Source organism: Ornithodoros turicata, chromosome 2 (assembly GCF_037126465.1).
Source record: "Ornithodoros turicata isolate Travis chromosome 2, ASM3712646v1, whole genome shotgun sequence".
Classification (NCBI taxonomy): Eukaryota; Metazoa; Arthropoda; class Arachnida; order Ixodida; family Argasidae; genus Ornithodoros; species Ornithodoros turicata.
In genome coordinates, this window is record NC_088202.1 from 56,228,863 (window position 1) to 56,246,571 (window position 17,709).

A 17,709-nucleotide genomic window follows, 5' to 3' on the forward strand; every position below is an offset into this window, starting at 1 on the left:
ACCAGAGTGCACGTGAAGACCTGATGTGATCGCAAATTGTTGAGGTTCATGGGCAACGAGAAGTGCTCACATGTGTATGTGCAGCCTAACATGGACAGGAGCAGCACTACGCCAAGCAAAGGTAAAAACAATGCCAGAAAATCAAGTGTCATCCCGAATTTTTAATTATTATTATCATTACTACTTTAGAAGGCAGCTGCCTTCAGTTTGGTGGTGAAGGGTCCTCGGGTCACTTGCGGCCCGCGTCTTTCAGACCCCTGCGGACTGCCGAGACTAGAGAAAATCTCGACCTCCGCACAGAGAAGTGCCTTCAAAGTAACTGGGAAGATGAATAGAAGACATTGAAAAAGTATTTAAGTCATATTACTAAATACTGACATTTTAAAGTATTTGCAAGATAGGAGGTTACTCGCAAAAGTACTTAAGGTACGTAACTTAAATACTCTGCTCAAATTACTGTACAAGGCTGCCCGTAAGCCCCCCCCCCCCCCCCCCCCCCCCCAGTGTTTACCTCCTCCACACTGCTACCTTCCACGGCCGGGATCGAACGCGAGACGTTGTTCGCCAGAGGTCGGTACTAGTGACTGCCGCTCACTCATGATCACACTCCGTGCTGAGCTCTCCGCTTGGTAACTCATACTCACCTACTTCTCCCTCAGCTTTTCATTTGACAACTCATGCTCACTCATCCGGCCTCCCGTCTGTGGCTGGACCCTCTGGGTGCTCACGCTCGCGCACACGGAGTTGCGTGCGGTCTTGGTTTGCCGTCTCATCTCACAGATCTCTAGGCTGTGAAGAGCGTAAAGAGCATGATATGAGGAGAGTTGAGCTCTTGTGATGGGGATTACGTGAGGGTGAAATGAGATTAGGAGAGGGGAGTAAGGTAAAGTAAAGGGAAGGTGAAGCATAGGTTGTGATGTAAGGTGTAGTTTATCTCGAACGGCGAGTGGGGTGGAGTGGCATCAGACTTACTCTAGTTCGCTCATACTCACTTCACCCAATTTGAACACAATTTCACATTATTCATGCTCAGCTCATTCGTCACACTGAGCAAGAATGAGCATTCTCGTGAGTGAATTTTGCTCATCTCCCCATTTGGACCAGCAAACAACAACTTCTTTTGAATTGATCATGAGTGTGGAGTTCCTTCGTTAGGGGGCGATACTCTACCCCTTTGCTGGCGGTAATGTGGTGGAATGAAATAATGAGTTGCCTCGAAGTGAGGACCGAAGCCAAAAGTTTTAGAAGTGCTTTTAGGGCAGAGCGTTTGCTCACTCATGCTCATGAGCAAATTTTGTGGATGTTCATCTCCTCGTTTGCTCATTCATGCTCGTAACTGAGCTTCGCTCATGCTCATATTCTCGCATTCTCACTCAGGCCCACTGATCTCGCCCTCAGCTCTCCATTTGCTCACTGATGCTCAGCTCACTCGCCACATTGAGAATGAGTGAGCATGAATAAGCGTGCTCATGGCTAGCTCTGCCGAGGTATGTATTAGACACAGGGAAATGTTCTGCTACACCATCGTACCCACATTTTGTTTTTTTGTTCCATAAACTTCTTCACAATTGGCATTCCTTTCGGGGTCCACCTCATTTTGAAGAATGGGTGGGATAACTGCTGTGAGAAATGAAGCGTCATTCTGAAGGTTGAAACACTCAAAATATTTCCTCATTCACTTTCAGCATGCGAGAGCTGTCTGCCTGCCACGCAATCGCATGGGAGAGAACGTTTAAGCCCTTGGTTCACTTCATAGGGAAGGTATATCGACATTTTTTAAAGTGAAAACGTCTGTAAGTTCGGTTTGGACCGGCTCTCATGGCATAGTGGTTAGATGATCGCTTTCCGCGCCGAGACTGGGAAGTGACACGGGTTCGAATCCTGCCACCGGCTGTGCTGTCTGGGGTTTTCCCTGGGTTGTCCGATAACTTTCCAGACGAATGTTGGCACAGTTACCCCTGAAGTCGGCCCAGGACGCATACTAACCCCCCTGTCCCCACTCCCTCCTGCTGTCCTCTCTCCATCTATCCACGCCTGTAGGCCCGAGCTGGTAACGTTTTCATGTGAAACACTACGGCTCGGACACGACTGAGCCCGTTCCTGATTTTTAACAACATCCGAGGAAAACGCAGAGAAAACATCCAGGGATTCACGCCGGAATTCGAACGCAGGTCACCTCCCAGCCATGACGTGGAAAGCTAGCATCTCAACCTGTGAGGCCAGGGAGCAGGCATCCTTCCTGAAGTCCCTTAAGTAAAGCCTTGGCAATCAGCCTGCACGCGCACACGTTGATGATGTAAGTACTGCTTAGACCTGTGTTATAACCTCAGATGCAGCATGATATTGCCAAGTATGTCCGTTGACAGCTTTGCATGCATGAACTTCTCAACGTGTGCAATGGCTGTAAGCACATCTCCGTCAAAAAAGTGTAAGCTGTATTGCGCAACATACGGCACGCTGTATTTAACGTCCTGTACAGATGACGACATGCTTAAAGGAGCAGCGAGGTGACCGTGGCCCTCATAATTTGTTGTCTTGTCTGCGGAGTGTTCTACTTTCCATCTTTTCAAAAATTTTCCTCTTTCAAACGTAAGTGAGCGAAGGAAGGAGGAGGGTAGTTCGTTACGGCAGCAATACCCCAGGCGGGGCTGATCATGTGTCTTGTGACACAAGAGAGGCGCAGCAAAGTGGGTATAAGCGTACGAACTGAGAAGAAAGAAGAAAGGAAGGAAAGGAATGCACGGGGAGCTGCCGCCGTCATACGAGGAGATCGGGCCGTCCGTCCGAGGCTGTTTTCTTCTTACGTTTTTATAAATTTGATTGCGGAGTCACAGTACACCGCACAGCGAAAATATTTTGCATTGTGGCTTGACGAATGAAACAGGGTTTTGAGCCACGTCAAATGTAACGTCCATGCTTCTTTAAGCAACCTGTACAACGCTACCAAGTGGTGTCCTCAGCCAGATTCTAACCCGTAATCTTGTAGACTGAGAAAGATACTATCAAGTGAAATGAGCGCAGTTAAAAGTAAACTAACGAGTATAAAGCCTGGCTGATACCATTAGCGTTGGTTAATCGATATTTAGCTCCACATTCGGTTTCCTTCTCCGTGTGTGTTAATTACGCACTGGAAAACGCAGAATTACTGACAAACTTTGCGATTATGTATTGCGATCTATATAGGTACTTCCGATGCGTTACCAGTTTTTCCTTTCGTTTATGTAACTGACAAAAAGTAAAAGCTGTACATGTTCGCTCCCCTACCTTTTGCGCATCGACCAAGGTCTCGTATTGACAGCTATTTTTTTCGACCATATAGCTAAAATACTGAAGTGTAACGTCATGTTTTGTTGCTATAGAACAAGCCAATTCACGCGTGCGCACTTTACCGCCGCTGAAAACAGGTGCGCGCTGCTCTTGACGCGCATACATGTGCCCGAATTGCAAAACTTTGTCCAGCAATTTCCCCTCACCGAGCATAAGTAAAGTGTTGCATGAATGGACGTCACAAGATGTTTACTAACGTTGCAGCTACCTGAGATGGCGCTGCTGTCACGCTTCGTACCGCCACTTTCGTGAAGTATCTCGGTTATTTTGACATCAGATCGACGAGTTTGATTTGACAAATGAAATAGCGCACTGGAGCAGTTTGTCACGTTTTTTTTTTTTTTTTTGCCCCTCTAGATCTTCCAGTTTCTCCCCTGTAACATTCACTTTTCTGAGATAAAAGTGAGCAACAAATTTCAGACGTTTGGTTTTAGGCAAGGTTTGACGAATTGGTTTAGGCCTACTCTGTTTGCAAGTCTCTGTTCATATTAGATGGGTATGCCATAATGGGGGTGAACAGTTTGTCTCTGCTAAATTTACACGTTCACTGGTGTAAACGGATTGACTCATGATGAACCTGCCGGAATCTTCCGTGCTGCGTTTGGCAGGCTATATGGAAAGCACATACTTTAGTTTAGGTTGAAAAGAAAAATGCTGTGTTGTTAGTCTCGACGGTGTCAGGCCTTCTTCATGAATGTGTATATATGTGCAAATACAGTTCACAATAAAAAAATAAATAAATAAAGCGTACACACCACAGAGTTCTATAGCATAATAAGAGTCAAATTCAGTTTCAGCTGCCTGGCAGCTTAAAGCAGACCACGCGTGTGAAAGTGGAGTTTTTGAGCTTGTGAAAGCCAGCTTTAATGTTGTCATGCAAGCTAATTATAAAGCCAGACGTAATTACGCTAGACGTATGATTACCAGCTGCAGCTCCCGGCAAGACGTAGGATCAGGAATCCGAAATCGAGTTAACATTTGCTGCATCTTAATACGGCAGATGGACATAACATGGCGAAACATCCATATAAGCTTAACTGCTTATCTCCTCTCCTATGTTCATGCGCTCGGCTGTCCCGTGGAGCGGCTGCAGACGCTGATTTGATGACGATCGGGTTGTGTTACGTCATTCAGTGACGTGTAGAGTAGGCCGCAAGTAGCGCCGCGCTGTGTCCGCAACAGATGAATTTCCAGTGGGCAGTGTTGGGAAACGTACTTCAAGCAAAGCACTAAATACTTGCAAAATTACGTACTTTACTTTAAGTACGTAAACGTACTTTACGTACTTTAAGTACTTTACTTAAATACTTTAAGTACAATAAAAAGGTGTGCCGGTGCTAAATATTTCAAGTAATGTATAAAGTAGTGAGAAATGTACTTGACCTGCTTATCAAGCACCAGACTTGTACCCGTTACAAAAAAAAAAAGAACTAAATACCGTTACCCGTTACTTCAGAAAAAAGTAACTAAATATGTTACTCGTTACCAACATACAAAAGTAACGAGCTCTCGTTACTCACAGGTAACGAGTTACTTTTACGTTACCGCCGCATAGTTAAAGGAGCCAACAAACATGCCGTCATTTGCCTTCAACCCTTTATTAATGAGGAATTACACTTCAGAAGAAGCTGACACTCGAAATTTGTCGTCCGTCCTTCGTGTTCCGTGTCTCTCGGCCCCTTACCATGACTCTATATCAGCTTGCCTGGACCTTCTCCCTCCTTTCCGAAGTCAGGGTGATTGGAGATTATGAAAACACAAGAAAAAACACTTTTCGTGCCACCAATCACCAGCGGTTCCCAAAAACAGACGAGGGGCTGCGTCAGAAGCTTAGCAAAGACAAGAAAAGTCCAGAAGTCGAAACGCGTTTTTTGTTGCCATAGCACAATTGGTGCCCATTCTTGTGAAGGAGTGGTGGTCGGAGATTACGGAAACAAGAGAAAAGACAACAACACATCCAGCGAGAGACTTTGAGTCACACGTTGTCGTGGGTCACGCAGGTCAAATCTGCACGCATTGCGCCACGCGGAGTGCCGAAATGTGCTCCCCCGCGCTGAAGAAAAGGAACGAGTAACGTCAGTAACGAGTTACCAAGTTTTGTAACTGATTCCGTTACTATTACAATTTAAAAAAAAAGTAACTGAATCGTTACTTCGTTACCAAAAAAAGTAACCGTTACCAAGTAACGAGTTAATTGTAACGAGTTAGGCACAACTCTGCAAGCACCCTCAAATACAACACGTTGTTTTCATGCCTCTTCTTTCACCTTTTCACGGGGACTAATATGCTCATACATATACGTCCAGAGGCGACCTCTCAGACAAACTACACAAACTACACAGAGTGGTCGGGTCCGTGGATTAATTTTGCCCACCTAAGGGTTCTTTAACGTGCGCCGAAATCTCGACACACTATACATTTAACGTCCCTCGCGCAAGACGACGTGTTTGAGCAACTCGTACCCTTCCACCAAGTTGCCACCACTGATCTCTATACTATATGGTTGGATCGCGCATAGACTGTCATAATAATAATAATCATTTGTTGCATGTCATGTTATTTGTAACAGTACTTAAGACAGAAGTGGTCGCCCAATACAGGTTGCATCTCACAGCGGCCTCGGCATACTGAATACATGGGTGCAGAACCTGCGTAGAAAAAAACAGGACACCGACAGAAGCCCCACAAAGTTTGATTACCACAGCACCTCCAAAAAGTCGAAGCATATATGTCACATCAAATTTTTAAAGGTATTCAGTGTAGTATATAACTCATTGTATTAACTGATGTGATGTGATGTGAATAAAGAAAAAAATGGGGATGTAAGTTTCGACGAAGTCAAACTGGCTACCCCAGTACACTTAATACAGAAAGTTCAATCTGATGATGAGATGATGAAAACGCAAAAGGATGGACAATGTCTCTGGACATTGTATTAACTGTTATATCTCTACAGTATAGACTGTCCGTAATTAAAACTTGGGGGGGGGGGGGGGGAGGAGACTAGTGCTTCTTGTTTGACTTGATAGGCACGCGCATCTAAATATGTGCTGTAAGAGAAAAAAAAAGTTGTCGGAGCGCACTTCTCATGCAAGAATTCCAGTGGTATGGGCTACTCATGTTCCTTACATTTACTGTTGATCACATTCATGCTGCCGCAGGTTTACTTTTGGCCCCTCTGTTGTCGCCCTAACTGCAGAAGGTGTGTCCTGCCAGCATATCAACTCCTTGCAAAAGTGTCGACATATTAAAGAATATGACACAGTTTGGAAGATTTCACATTCGGGAAATTTGCAACGGCAGAGCCTGTCAGAGTGAGACCTACTGAATATTTTGTGGTGTGAAAGTGGAGTCGCGGTGGCAGTTTCCTCAGGGTAGGAACATTTTAGAAGGAAATGAAAAGCTTAAAATTAACAAGAGCGTTGTTCGTATTAATCACTTTGTAATGCACGGAACACATAGGCAGCAAAACAAAAATTTAAAGATCAGCATGCATGGAAAAAGAAAAGGAGGGTATTTGCTATTCATTGCTCATTCCAACCTAAAACTGGATTCAACAGTTTTACATAGTGCACCTGTACATTGCCAATTCTGAAATAAAAGTATTGTCTTGTGACCTCCCTGCACGTTCACAGTGTCTTCAAATGCATAATCGCAATAAATAGACGTTGAACTTGAAAAATGCATATTCTCTTTATTCAGTCAGCATCACCGCTTGTTTACCAAAGCATATTTCGTTACATCTTTGTCGAACAGAACGCACAACCAAGAAAGCCCCCTTCCACTAAACATGACGTTCAACATGATAACATTGGTATCATTTCACGGACAGGGTACGCCGGGGCCATAATCACAACTGTCGCAGACCATACATATATAGTGCAAGAGAGCCCTCACAAAATTAAAATGTAAGGTGAGCGTCACAGTTGATGCAAAGTGTGAAGAAAAAACTGAAGACCTCCCATGAGAAGACTTTGAGGCTGAAGGAAATGGTGCTAGCTGCGGAAAGTGTCAAAGCAGTGCAGCGACATGCTCCGCAGCTTCCTTTCAGATGTTCAGCTGGATTTGGTATAACGTACTCTACATAACAAACATTGGAAGGTCAGCAGTGGATGGTACCCCACGTCCCTATGCAGCTTTGCTCTCATGCTGCAGTTCTACTCAGCAAAAGCATAGGGGTACGCGAGAAGAACATTCAACCTTACTACTGCACCAGGCAACAATCTGAACAAATCTAGAATTAAGAAAAAAACGAACTGGTGTACTGTAGAAAGAGTTAACATTTCTGTGTGTTGGAGGAGTCTTGTGTGTTCCTCAAACTCAAGATGATGTTACCTCTTTCTAAGTAACTCAATAAAGCTTACATCAGTAGCTAAATTAACTGACCTAACTTAACTAACCTAACCTAACGGGCGTGATCTAATTACCTGAACTAATTATTTGAGTTGCTTCGGTGTGTCCACTTTGCGAGGCATTACGTCTAAGACACGACTGTCATACACGAAAACAGACTTTCTGTGGCGATGCTTGACATAAATTACGCTGAACACATACGCATGTCTAAAACAGAGAAGAGTCCGTCCAACTCCAACTCCAAGAAGAGACTCTGTTCGAAATATGGGCTGCTCTCGTCCTGAGGCACTTCCCTTCATACTTCCTAAACGGTTCGTTGGATTTTCTACCCGCCAAGGTACTAGGCTGTGATTCGACGGGACCATTTTTTCTCCGATGCCAGTAGGATCGTCTTTTCCAGGACCGTTATTTCGGGAACAATTTTTGTCCAGATCCCATCATGAGAGATGATACATGGTTGTTGTGGAACTGACATCGCTTCTTATTGAAATATAGGCTGTGGAACTTCGGTAGCACGAGCCCCAGCTCTGCATTGCACTAACGGTCACAGTTTCGGAATACAAAACATAATATAATTAAGGACAAAACGGCAGGACACCCGTGAAACCGGGTTAGAATACATCAGTGTACTGGGTCCTTACAGAACAATATGTGATGACAAACAACGGTCAGCGCTTGAAGCGCAATAAAACACTCTCGATTGCTTCCCATTGTTCTCTATGAGAACACACAGCGCATTAGGGCCCACCAACATGGCGACCGGCTGCCGCACCTCTCTCCCACGAGCCCTTCTCCTATGCGCGATCCCTCTTTTATACATAGATATCAGTGGTTGCCACCGTCCTCAGCCGGGTTCGAATCCGCCATCTTGGGATCAGTAGGCAGGCACGCTACCGACTGAGCCACCGAGGCCGGCTGTTGGAAAGTGTTAAACGAAACTGAGAGAACACTGAATAATCAAGCTAACAGCTGTTGCAGTTGTATCTCGATTCCATGTCATTCAGACGTGTAGGTATTTGTAGGCGCTGTGCCTTGACAAGGTGCGCATTTCTCTGCGTTATATTACTGCAACTTGAGCAGTGATAGCTCCTTATAATTACTAGCGCTGAAATCCAAAAGGCGCTTGCATACGAATGAAATATTCACTGCACTCTTTCGCCCCGCCCTGCGCTCTAACTTAACGTGGTGGTGGTGGTGGTGAAAGGTAACGGTAAAGGTGGTAACGTCATTTTGACGTGGCGCGTTCCTCACCAATCACGATCAAGGGTTCCACGTATGATTTCATTTCACTTGCGGAAATTGACTAGATGAATGTGAGTCTTATTCTATTCAAAATCTAAACAGTTACAAGCTCAAACTGGAAAAGATATGCGGTCAACTTAGGTATCACACGCGCACTACGTTTTCCGCGCAGTAGCACGCAGCACACCGCGAGCGCGTATGAATATCCCGCGCTACAGTTCTGGAATCTCAGGTGCGCGACTGGTCATCTTCGTCATCTTGGAATGGTTCCGACGACTGGGCTGCCGTACTTTGGTTTGAGCAACGCCACATAGATACAGAAGGCCTGCTTATTGCCTCCTCTCCCTCCCGCGCTACGTGGACATATACAGGGTGTCTCAGTTAAATCCTCGGCTAAATAATTCGCGAACGGGTGCACCAATCGAAGAACTTTCTTTTTTACAGGTATATGTCCGATACCACCTACAAGCCGCACACCGTGTGAATGAGTGCGAGGGGCTCATTATTTAAATAAAAATTCAAATGAGCTTCGTGAAAGACATGACTTCTAAAGCAGGGCGCCGTCGGCATTAAAATGAGTAGTACCCCTTTTGGGACCTTCGGGTGACACTTTTTAAAGAAAAATCTGCCTCCGAGGCAGGGCATTTGTTGCAGTAATTAATTGGTTTCGGTTTACATATTTTTGTAGCGGCTGGTCGCGGTGAAGCGCAAAAGGACCCTCTTCCACTCCCTTATCCACCAATGAATTACGTGTTCTTGAGCTTACTTCGCAACGTGGAGTGCTGAAGAACACGTAATTCATTGGTGGATGAGGGAGTGGAAGAGCGTTCTTTTGCCCTTCACCGCGACCAGCCGCGACAAAAATATGTAAACCGAAACCAATTAATTACTGCTACAAAGGACCCGCTTCGGTGGCAGATTTTTCTCTAAAAGGTGTCCACTGAAGGTCCCAAAGGGGGTAGTGCCCATTTTAATGCCGACGGCGCCCTGCTTTAGAAGTTATGTTTTTCAAGACACTCATTTGAATTTTTATTTAAATAATGAGCGCCTCCCACTCATTCACACGGTGCGCAGCCTGTAGGTGGTATCGTACAGACGCTTGCAAAAAGAAAGTTCTTCGATTGGTGCACCCGTTCGCGAATTATTTAGCCCGAGGATTTAATTGAGACACCCGGTATAGTCAGAATTCGTCTGCAACTGCGATTCGTCGTTCTGTGAATTCAAGAACTCGCAAATGATTGCAGCTAACTTGGAACCTCTAGACCTGAATCTCTAGACAAAAAGTGCAACACGCTTTACTGAAAATTAGTGATGAGAAAGATATGGGGCCGTTGTGAGCTTTATTTTAAATTTTTACCATTTAGTACGCGGGGACGTTCAATCATATACTCGCAGACGACATTGGTTCGTCTCCATGTCTACGACCGCTGAAAGCTCTTTCGTGATTGGCTATCGCCGTTGAAAACACGATCCTGAGTGGCTGGCTATTAGTTGTTACGTCATGTCGACGAGTAAGCAGGCTTTCTCTATCTAGGTAGTGTTGGTTTGAGCCACGCGGCATGGGGTCACCAGCTCGCGTGGCTCAGTGGTTAGCGTGCTGGCCATGTCACGTCGTGACTTAGAGGTACCCGGGTTCGAATCGCGTCATATGATAACAGCCCAATCGTTGACGTTCGCATCAGAATGAGGCGCTCAGTATTGCTTAGTCCAGCCAGAGATGTTGGGGATGTCATGACGCTGCATTTCGGAACCACGGAGCGCAAAATGTAGTTCCACAGAAACAAACGGAGCACTCCGCCTCACAGCTGGTAGCGAAGCCTCTTTATTGGCCGGAAAAATGAAACGTCACGTCCCTCCAGAGCGTAGAGCTCGGCTCCTCGATTGGTCGGCAAAATGCTACGTAGCCATGTGACGTATGCGTGGTGGAGAGAGGCGCGCGGGTTACTCATCTTTGAAAGCATTTATGTGGGTCACTGAGCTGACATGAGCCGAGCTGACATGAATATTTGGGTATTATGACCTGCATTCTTTCATGCGGTACCATTATTTGTGAAATGTTTTGCCATCTCTTTATGGCCCATTTAAGAGAACTTGCACAATATCAAACAGAAGTTATCCTGGACTTCCGAGTTCTATGCAGTTTATTGTGATGCAAGTACACAAATACGTACCTACTTACTCTCATATGTAATTACGTGATTTGGTGGAGCCGACTTCTAGAGTGCAGCAGCAAAGTTCTTCATGGTTGATTGTTTGGTGGTTGGTAAAATAACAAGGGGAGGTTGAATTCGCGCAAGCGAATTCTGCTACCCCCCAAAAAAGGAAACGGTACGATCGCACCACAAAGGTTCACCGGGGCGAGCGTCTCGACCGCGACCACGCAGGACCGAGCGCGCCGTTCACATCAAGGATCATAGTAATGTCCACGCACCGTCTAGTATAGAGTTTCTAGTCCAGATTTCACAATGAAATTGACAAGAGCATTGAAGGCCGCGTCCCTGTGCTTAGCGTCCCATACGCCTAAGACTTTCTCTATGCTGAAGTCCCTGCTGTCGAGATGGCCAAGGGTCTGCCTCAAGATGACTCTTTGTGCAGCATGTTTTGGACAATGCATGATGATATGTTCAGTGTTTTCCACTGTCCTACAGAGTAAACAGTTGGGCGAGTCCACCTTGCCCACTTAATGAAAAAACTGGCGACCATAGGGCACATTCAGACGTAGACGATGCAGGAGAGTTTCGGTATGTCTGGGCGTTTTTGAAGGTATGGTAAAATTCAGCTCCGGGTCCAGCGTGCGCAGCAGTGACGGACCACTGTCGGCTTGGTGCCATTTTATCCTGCTGATGTCATCAGTCATAGATTTTAGGAGAGATCTGATGCCCTGCTTAGAAAACGTGACTAGAGGTTCTGTCGATGACGGGTGTGCGATGTTCGCCATTTCGTCCGCCTTCTCGTACCCACTTATGCCAATATGGCCAGGTATCCACTGAAGAATGACGTCGTGACCGATATCTGTGCACTTGCGATACACTAACAGGAGGTCTCATACTGTTGACGCCGTACGCCCTTTTTCCAAGGACGCTCCAAAGCTCTTCATATTTCTTACTGTATACCTTACCTTACCTTGTGATACAAGTTGTAGGTTCAAAACGTGGTAAGCGTTCAGGAAATCACGACTCCAAGTACTTTCTTCAACAAAATCTATTTGCACGTTATTGGACTTCCATTGAGTAATACCTTTCGGGGAGGAGACAGTCAAAGAGATTCCTCTCTGCAACTGATATTCATGCATGTAGTGTAGGTACATCATTCCTTGTGCTCTATGCATAGCTTGCGAACATGTCAGACCAGAGCGACGTACGGCATACGTCTAGATCAGTTGAAATCAGTGTTGCACATAGCGGCGGTATTATAGTAGCGCCGGTACCGTATTTGTTACTTTTTCAGAAACGGAGCCGCGATCCCACTACATTTTAAATTCGCAACGGAAAAGGTATTTCCGCTACAAATATGGGTAGGGGCGGACCGTTTCTCCGCTACCGCTACTTTTCCTAGTCAGCAATATGTGGAACTCAGAGAGAGCGAAAATAAAAGGGTGGTTTTTAAAATATCAGTAGCAAAACTATATGTGAGCGTATTGGCAGCACATTTCAAACTGTGTTTTGCAACTTTCCTGTTCGGGGCAGGTCAGCAAAGCATAGTGTATTTTGGAACAAGAATACGACAATACCGGAAACGCAATGAGATATCGCCATAGTCATTGCACTTCAAATGTACCGCCGACTTTAGTTTATGGTGTTTCTGCCACAGGTGAAGCATTTCTGGCAAGAAAGAATTACGATACATTAGCTTGCACAAGAATGTCATAATGTAATGTAAGTAAGTAGCACTTACTGATGCCTCGATAAGTGGTCGCTTATGATGCCATGCAGTTGCGTCACTTGACCACAGGGAATACTGATCAATCCGTCGACAGTAAACAGACGGAAAAGTTTGGGTTGGAAGAATAGAACAGAATAGAAGTAGAAAGAAAAAATGGAAAAGTAGGTCGCACTGGTGCCACCATCAGTTCCATGACGCTTGATGTGTGAAAGCACTGAATGATTTACTGTTATTGCAGAGAAAAAAAATCTGTTCGGAACATTCTGACGGGAAAATTATTAAATGTACATATGCACAATGTGCATTACATTATGTCTTAAATGCGCATCATCTCAAGCTTAAGGTCAAAGTGAAATAATATACGTATATTGGCTGTAAGTAGTGGTATACTTCGTGCTGCATGCTGGCTATGTGAGGGAACTTAAATACTGCACCGTCTTTAGACACATTGAGCAACGAGCGGTAGCAGGTACAACACTGGTTGAAATCGGAGCGTTATACGTGGATAACGACCTAACGATTACAACTGAAACGGTAACCAACAGCTGTGTGGCTATTATTGTCACTCATCTGAGACCGCTGAATTACAATTACACAGTTCCTATTTCAACACCCACTAAAGGTGGCCGTTTCGCCGAAATTGGTGCCCCTTATACCATGGTGCGCGCAGCATATACTATGGGCAGGCGCGGACGGTGTCTCTCGGTGGGCGGTGAGAGTAACATGGCGCCGTGAATTTTAGTAGGGCGTCTCCCCTTTCGGCCCTTCTCCATGGATACTCTGAGCTGACACAACCATCATATCACTACAAATTGTATGAAGATGGCAAAAATAAGCGCATGAAATAATGTACTCACCGTTGACGACCGCCGTTGCTGCACGCTCGAAGAGTAATGGTAACACAATGTGTATAATGTCCTTGCAATAACACTTGAAATCGACATCCAAGTTCAGAAAACGCGTACCCAGCATGAAATCAGGGAACACAATGACAAAGCACACAAATGGAACACAGGAGACACACTGTCCGGCCACGCAAAGCAGTTTCAGGCCTTAGGTCCAATGCAAATCATTATAGTATATCCTCACACACATTTAGATCTGACTCGTATTGGCCAACGGCGGCGCCGTTGGGACGCAATCGGTCTGTGTGAACCCACATAGATCGTCCGTGAAACGTGGCGAGGAACGACCGTAATGTCTCGCGTCGCCGTCGTTTCTGCGAGGTGGGAAGTGTTGAGGTCATCTCTCTCGATTCCCTTTATCCATGGCGCTTAATGTGATCATCACGAAGTTAGTCTCTTTTATTTCTCTATTTTACAATATTATCAAGGTCCTTGCATCATAATTCATAACCAAAAATCTCGCAAGCAACCGTCACCATGTGTTGTAGCGAAACGGAGCCTTTAATGCGTGAAACTCATGAAACACAGAACTTTTTAACGCTTTACATGCACATAACACTGAGACTTTTTGAGTGCACTTGGTTTGGCATGGCGTGGCCACCGTTGTCTTCAAGATCGCTGTATTTGCGCCACCTATCATTTGCACTCCAAAAGATGCCTGGTTGACCACAAACAACTCCAGAGCACCTGATGAAGTACAATTAACTAGTGGCTGGTGTGCACATCATTCGATGAGAATGTATGCACGAAGATGAGTGCTCCTGTTGCTGCTAGTTGATGGTCTCGCCACGAAGATAATGTGGGATAGCAATTCCAACTTGGGTTGAAGAACAGCACGGCAAGATACATGAAGTTTCACGTGCTCTTGAAGATCGCTCAAGATAAGACAACGCTTAGAGGAGAGGTTGCCATGGGAGCAGCAGAGTCGTGATATCGTAATTTGCAGTATACACTGACGCGTCAGCAACTCAACGTACTGACCAGCTGTTTATAACAAGAGCACTGTGCAACGTATTCCCTCAAATACGTTCGTTACAAAAATATGCACCATTTGAAAAACCCCTGAGTTAAACAAAGTAACCTCGCTGTAAGGAGACAACTGTGAAACTTTTCTTTTAGTTCAGTGTTAGCGCCGCGAATCAACTGCGGCTATGAACGGCGTACAGATGTGGACAGATGGAGGGAGGACAGCAGGAAGGAGTGGGGGACAGGGGGGTTAGTATGCGTCCTGGACCGACTTCAGGGGTAACTGTGCCGAAATTCGTCTGAAAAATATTCGGAAAACCCAGGGAAAACCTCAGACAGCACAGCCGGAGGTAGGATTCGAACTCACCGCCTTCCAGTCTTCAGCACGACCTCGGCTACCACTAACGAGCGGGACGCCTTAACCCGCTCGGGCATGCCGCTCGTAAGTGGCGTATCAATGTAGGCTTCATAGCTTCCAGCACAACAAGCTCTGCTGAAGCACTGTAGGTGATGTCGGAATCAGGCGACGAACGCAAGACCATTTTTCTAACTGAACGAAAAAAGTAATGTTAGAATTTTATTCAAATAATAATAATAATAATAATAATAATAATGATAATAATAATAATAATAATAATAATGATAATAATAATAATAATAATAATAATAATAATAATAATAATAATAATAATAATAATAATAATAATAATAATAATAACAACAGAAAGTGTTAGTAGACCGTTGGTAACGCCTCCATGAATCTACCGTACCGGATCCAATGCAGCCTGCGCGACTGAGAATCGTATCTGTTGATTGGGTGCTGTAGACCACGTGATTGACGGTCTACAACACTCGCTAATAATTCGTTGCTTTACGTCGCTAAACAACTGTGAGAATTTAATTCGAAACATAACAAAATTGACGAAAATGAGAATTAAGCGAGAAGAACAAAAATGACGCTCTCGAAAACCGATCCACAAAGCAAATGAAACGTGAGGTCACCTGACCTGACGACAGAAGCGACACATACGCTACGGAAATCATTCCAGACAAACGCATTCACAAAGCATTTTCATACAGGTGCGAATTGTGGAAGTAAAGTCCATGTCTAACAAATTACACCGAGACGATAAGTTTGCTGAGAAAACTTCGGTATGCTGACTCTAATTAAATAGTAGTAGATATGTCTTTGTTGTAACGCTTCACCTTTCGCAGTGATTTATGCCCTACCAGCGATGTTCACACACAACGCTGTCGCACATGAAGAGCTGTGAAGTCCTAGTTGTAGTTTAGTACCAGCACTACGTAAGTTAATGGAAATAATTTGTAATAAAAAGTATAAGTATATCTTGTCACAGCATAATATAAGTTACTATATCACATGCTATATCGCGTGGGCCGTGGGTGAACTCCGGGACACTCATACAAAAGCGGTATCCACGAGACAACGTTTTCCCCAAGTCGATTTGCAAAATTATACAACTGCAGCAATAAGCTCCCCAGAGCAAATGAATTTCACTGCGGTGATACCCTTCACTCGACCTCATATCTGCAAATACTGTACTGAAACTGCAAGAAACAGTCATTCTGATTACGCCCACGAGCTGCAGGCGACGGTTTCCAGTCTTGCACCTTCCCCTCCCCTTTAACACCTCAACGTTGCATCATTAACCCTTGGAGATGTCGGGCTCACCACCGTCCGTTTACTCACTAACGCGGTTAAAGCGTAACAGCAAAGTACAGGACACAAAACGGCAACCGCCGTATCTCGGACCTGCCGAATAGGTCACCGATAATTTCGTGCGGAAATGACGTCGGTGTCCTCGCTTCCGTGTCAAGCGCCTCACAGGTTCGCATGTTACGCCTCGCATGTTACTTTACGTGCGCCCTTGCCGTCCGTAAATTAGTTTATGCACACACACAGGAAAACACAGTCTATTAGTCAGGTTCTGACAGTCGAGCTTTACCACTCTCTAAAGATGTTTCTAGAACCAGGCACATCCACCTCCAGCACCTATAGCGTGCGCTGTCTGGTAGTGTAGACACGGAAGTCGACCCTTTTCCCATGATTCTTAGAAAGTACGGGTCATCTATTGATGAGAAAGCGTGCTTCCAGCGCAAGCGCAGTGCCAAGGCGATCGAGAAACTTCCCGTTGCTGCGGGATCTACTTTCTCCGTTTTGGCGTAATCTCGTATGGCGTACGAGAAACCGTCCGCAACGATTCGAGGAACGTCACTGAAGCGTAGATGGGAACATGAATGCTTACCAACGAAACATTCATTGAAGCGTCGCGGCAGCATCCGTTATGCAAATCAAACTGCCGCCAGATGTCGCGATCTCTTGTCCACGTGGAGCAGCTCTACGCTTCTTGGACACGCACTCGTACTGCGCGTTCTGCGTGAGGGTGTGGTACACGTTCCTTAAGCTTCTTTCCGTTTCCACATTACGCATTGCTCTAAACGTATCCTACCCCGGTGTGTCACTGTACCATGATGCACCACCGGCCGCTTGACTCCGGGATGGTACATATCATCTGCGATCCATTCTGGACGTACCACACATACATATAAGAAGCTGCACTTGTATCATCCAACACTCCTAAGTGGCTCCAGAATTGACGTGTATCACATAGCGCCTGTACGCGGCGTCACTTCCTCCTCATGTTTATTTACGATCAACCGGTAATGTACACCTACAACTCCAGCACAGAGCCCTGCATAAACTTCCATACCAAGGACTCACGGCACAGACGCGCAACTTCATAACTTAATTGATCAGGCGTACGGCTATCTGGCCTAGATGGCAAACAAGGAAGCTTTAGTTCATCAAAACAGGCTATGAAAGCGATACGATAGGGGAACTCTCAAATCTAAGCTAATCAATGTGGATTCCGTCACCTCAATCGAATGGCGCCATTGGCTTATCGTCTTTATTGCAGTCATTCCCGTAAAGTTCTTCCAACGTGCTAAGACTTCCTATAATTTTGTTTCCGCACCTGCTCTTTCCTCTCATAAACAAAGAATGTACATTCGT

General features: G+C 45.3%; 1 long non-coding RNA gene across 1 annotated transcript in view; it reads left to right on the forward strand.

The window, feature by feature from the left end:
* The window catches only part of LOC135383525 (uncharacterized), a 118,965-nt gene that overhangs the window by 19,150 nt on the left and 82,106 nt on the right, over positions 1–17,709 (forward strand). The window contains exon 2 of the long non-coding RNA XR_010419926.1: positions 2,172–2,296. This is a non-coding gene — a long non-coding RNA (uncharacterized LOC135383525). The remainder of the gene's footprint in view (positions 1–2,171; positions 2,297–17,709) is intronic.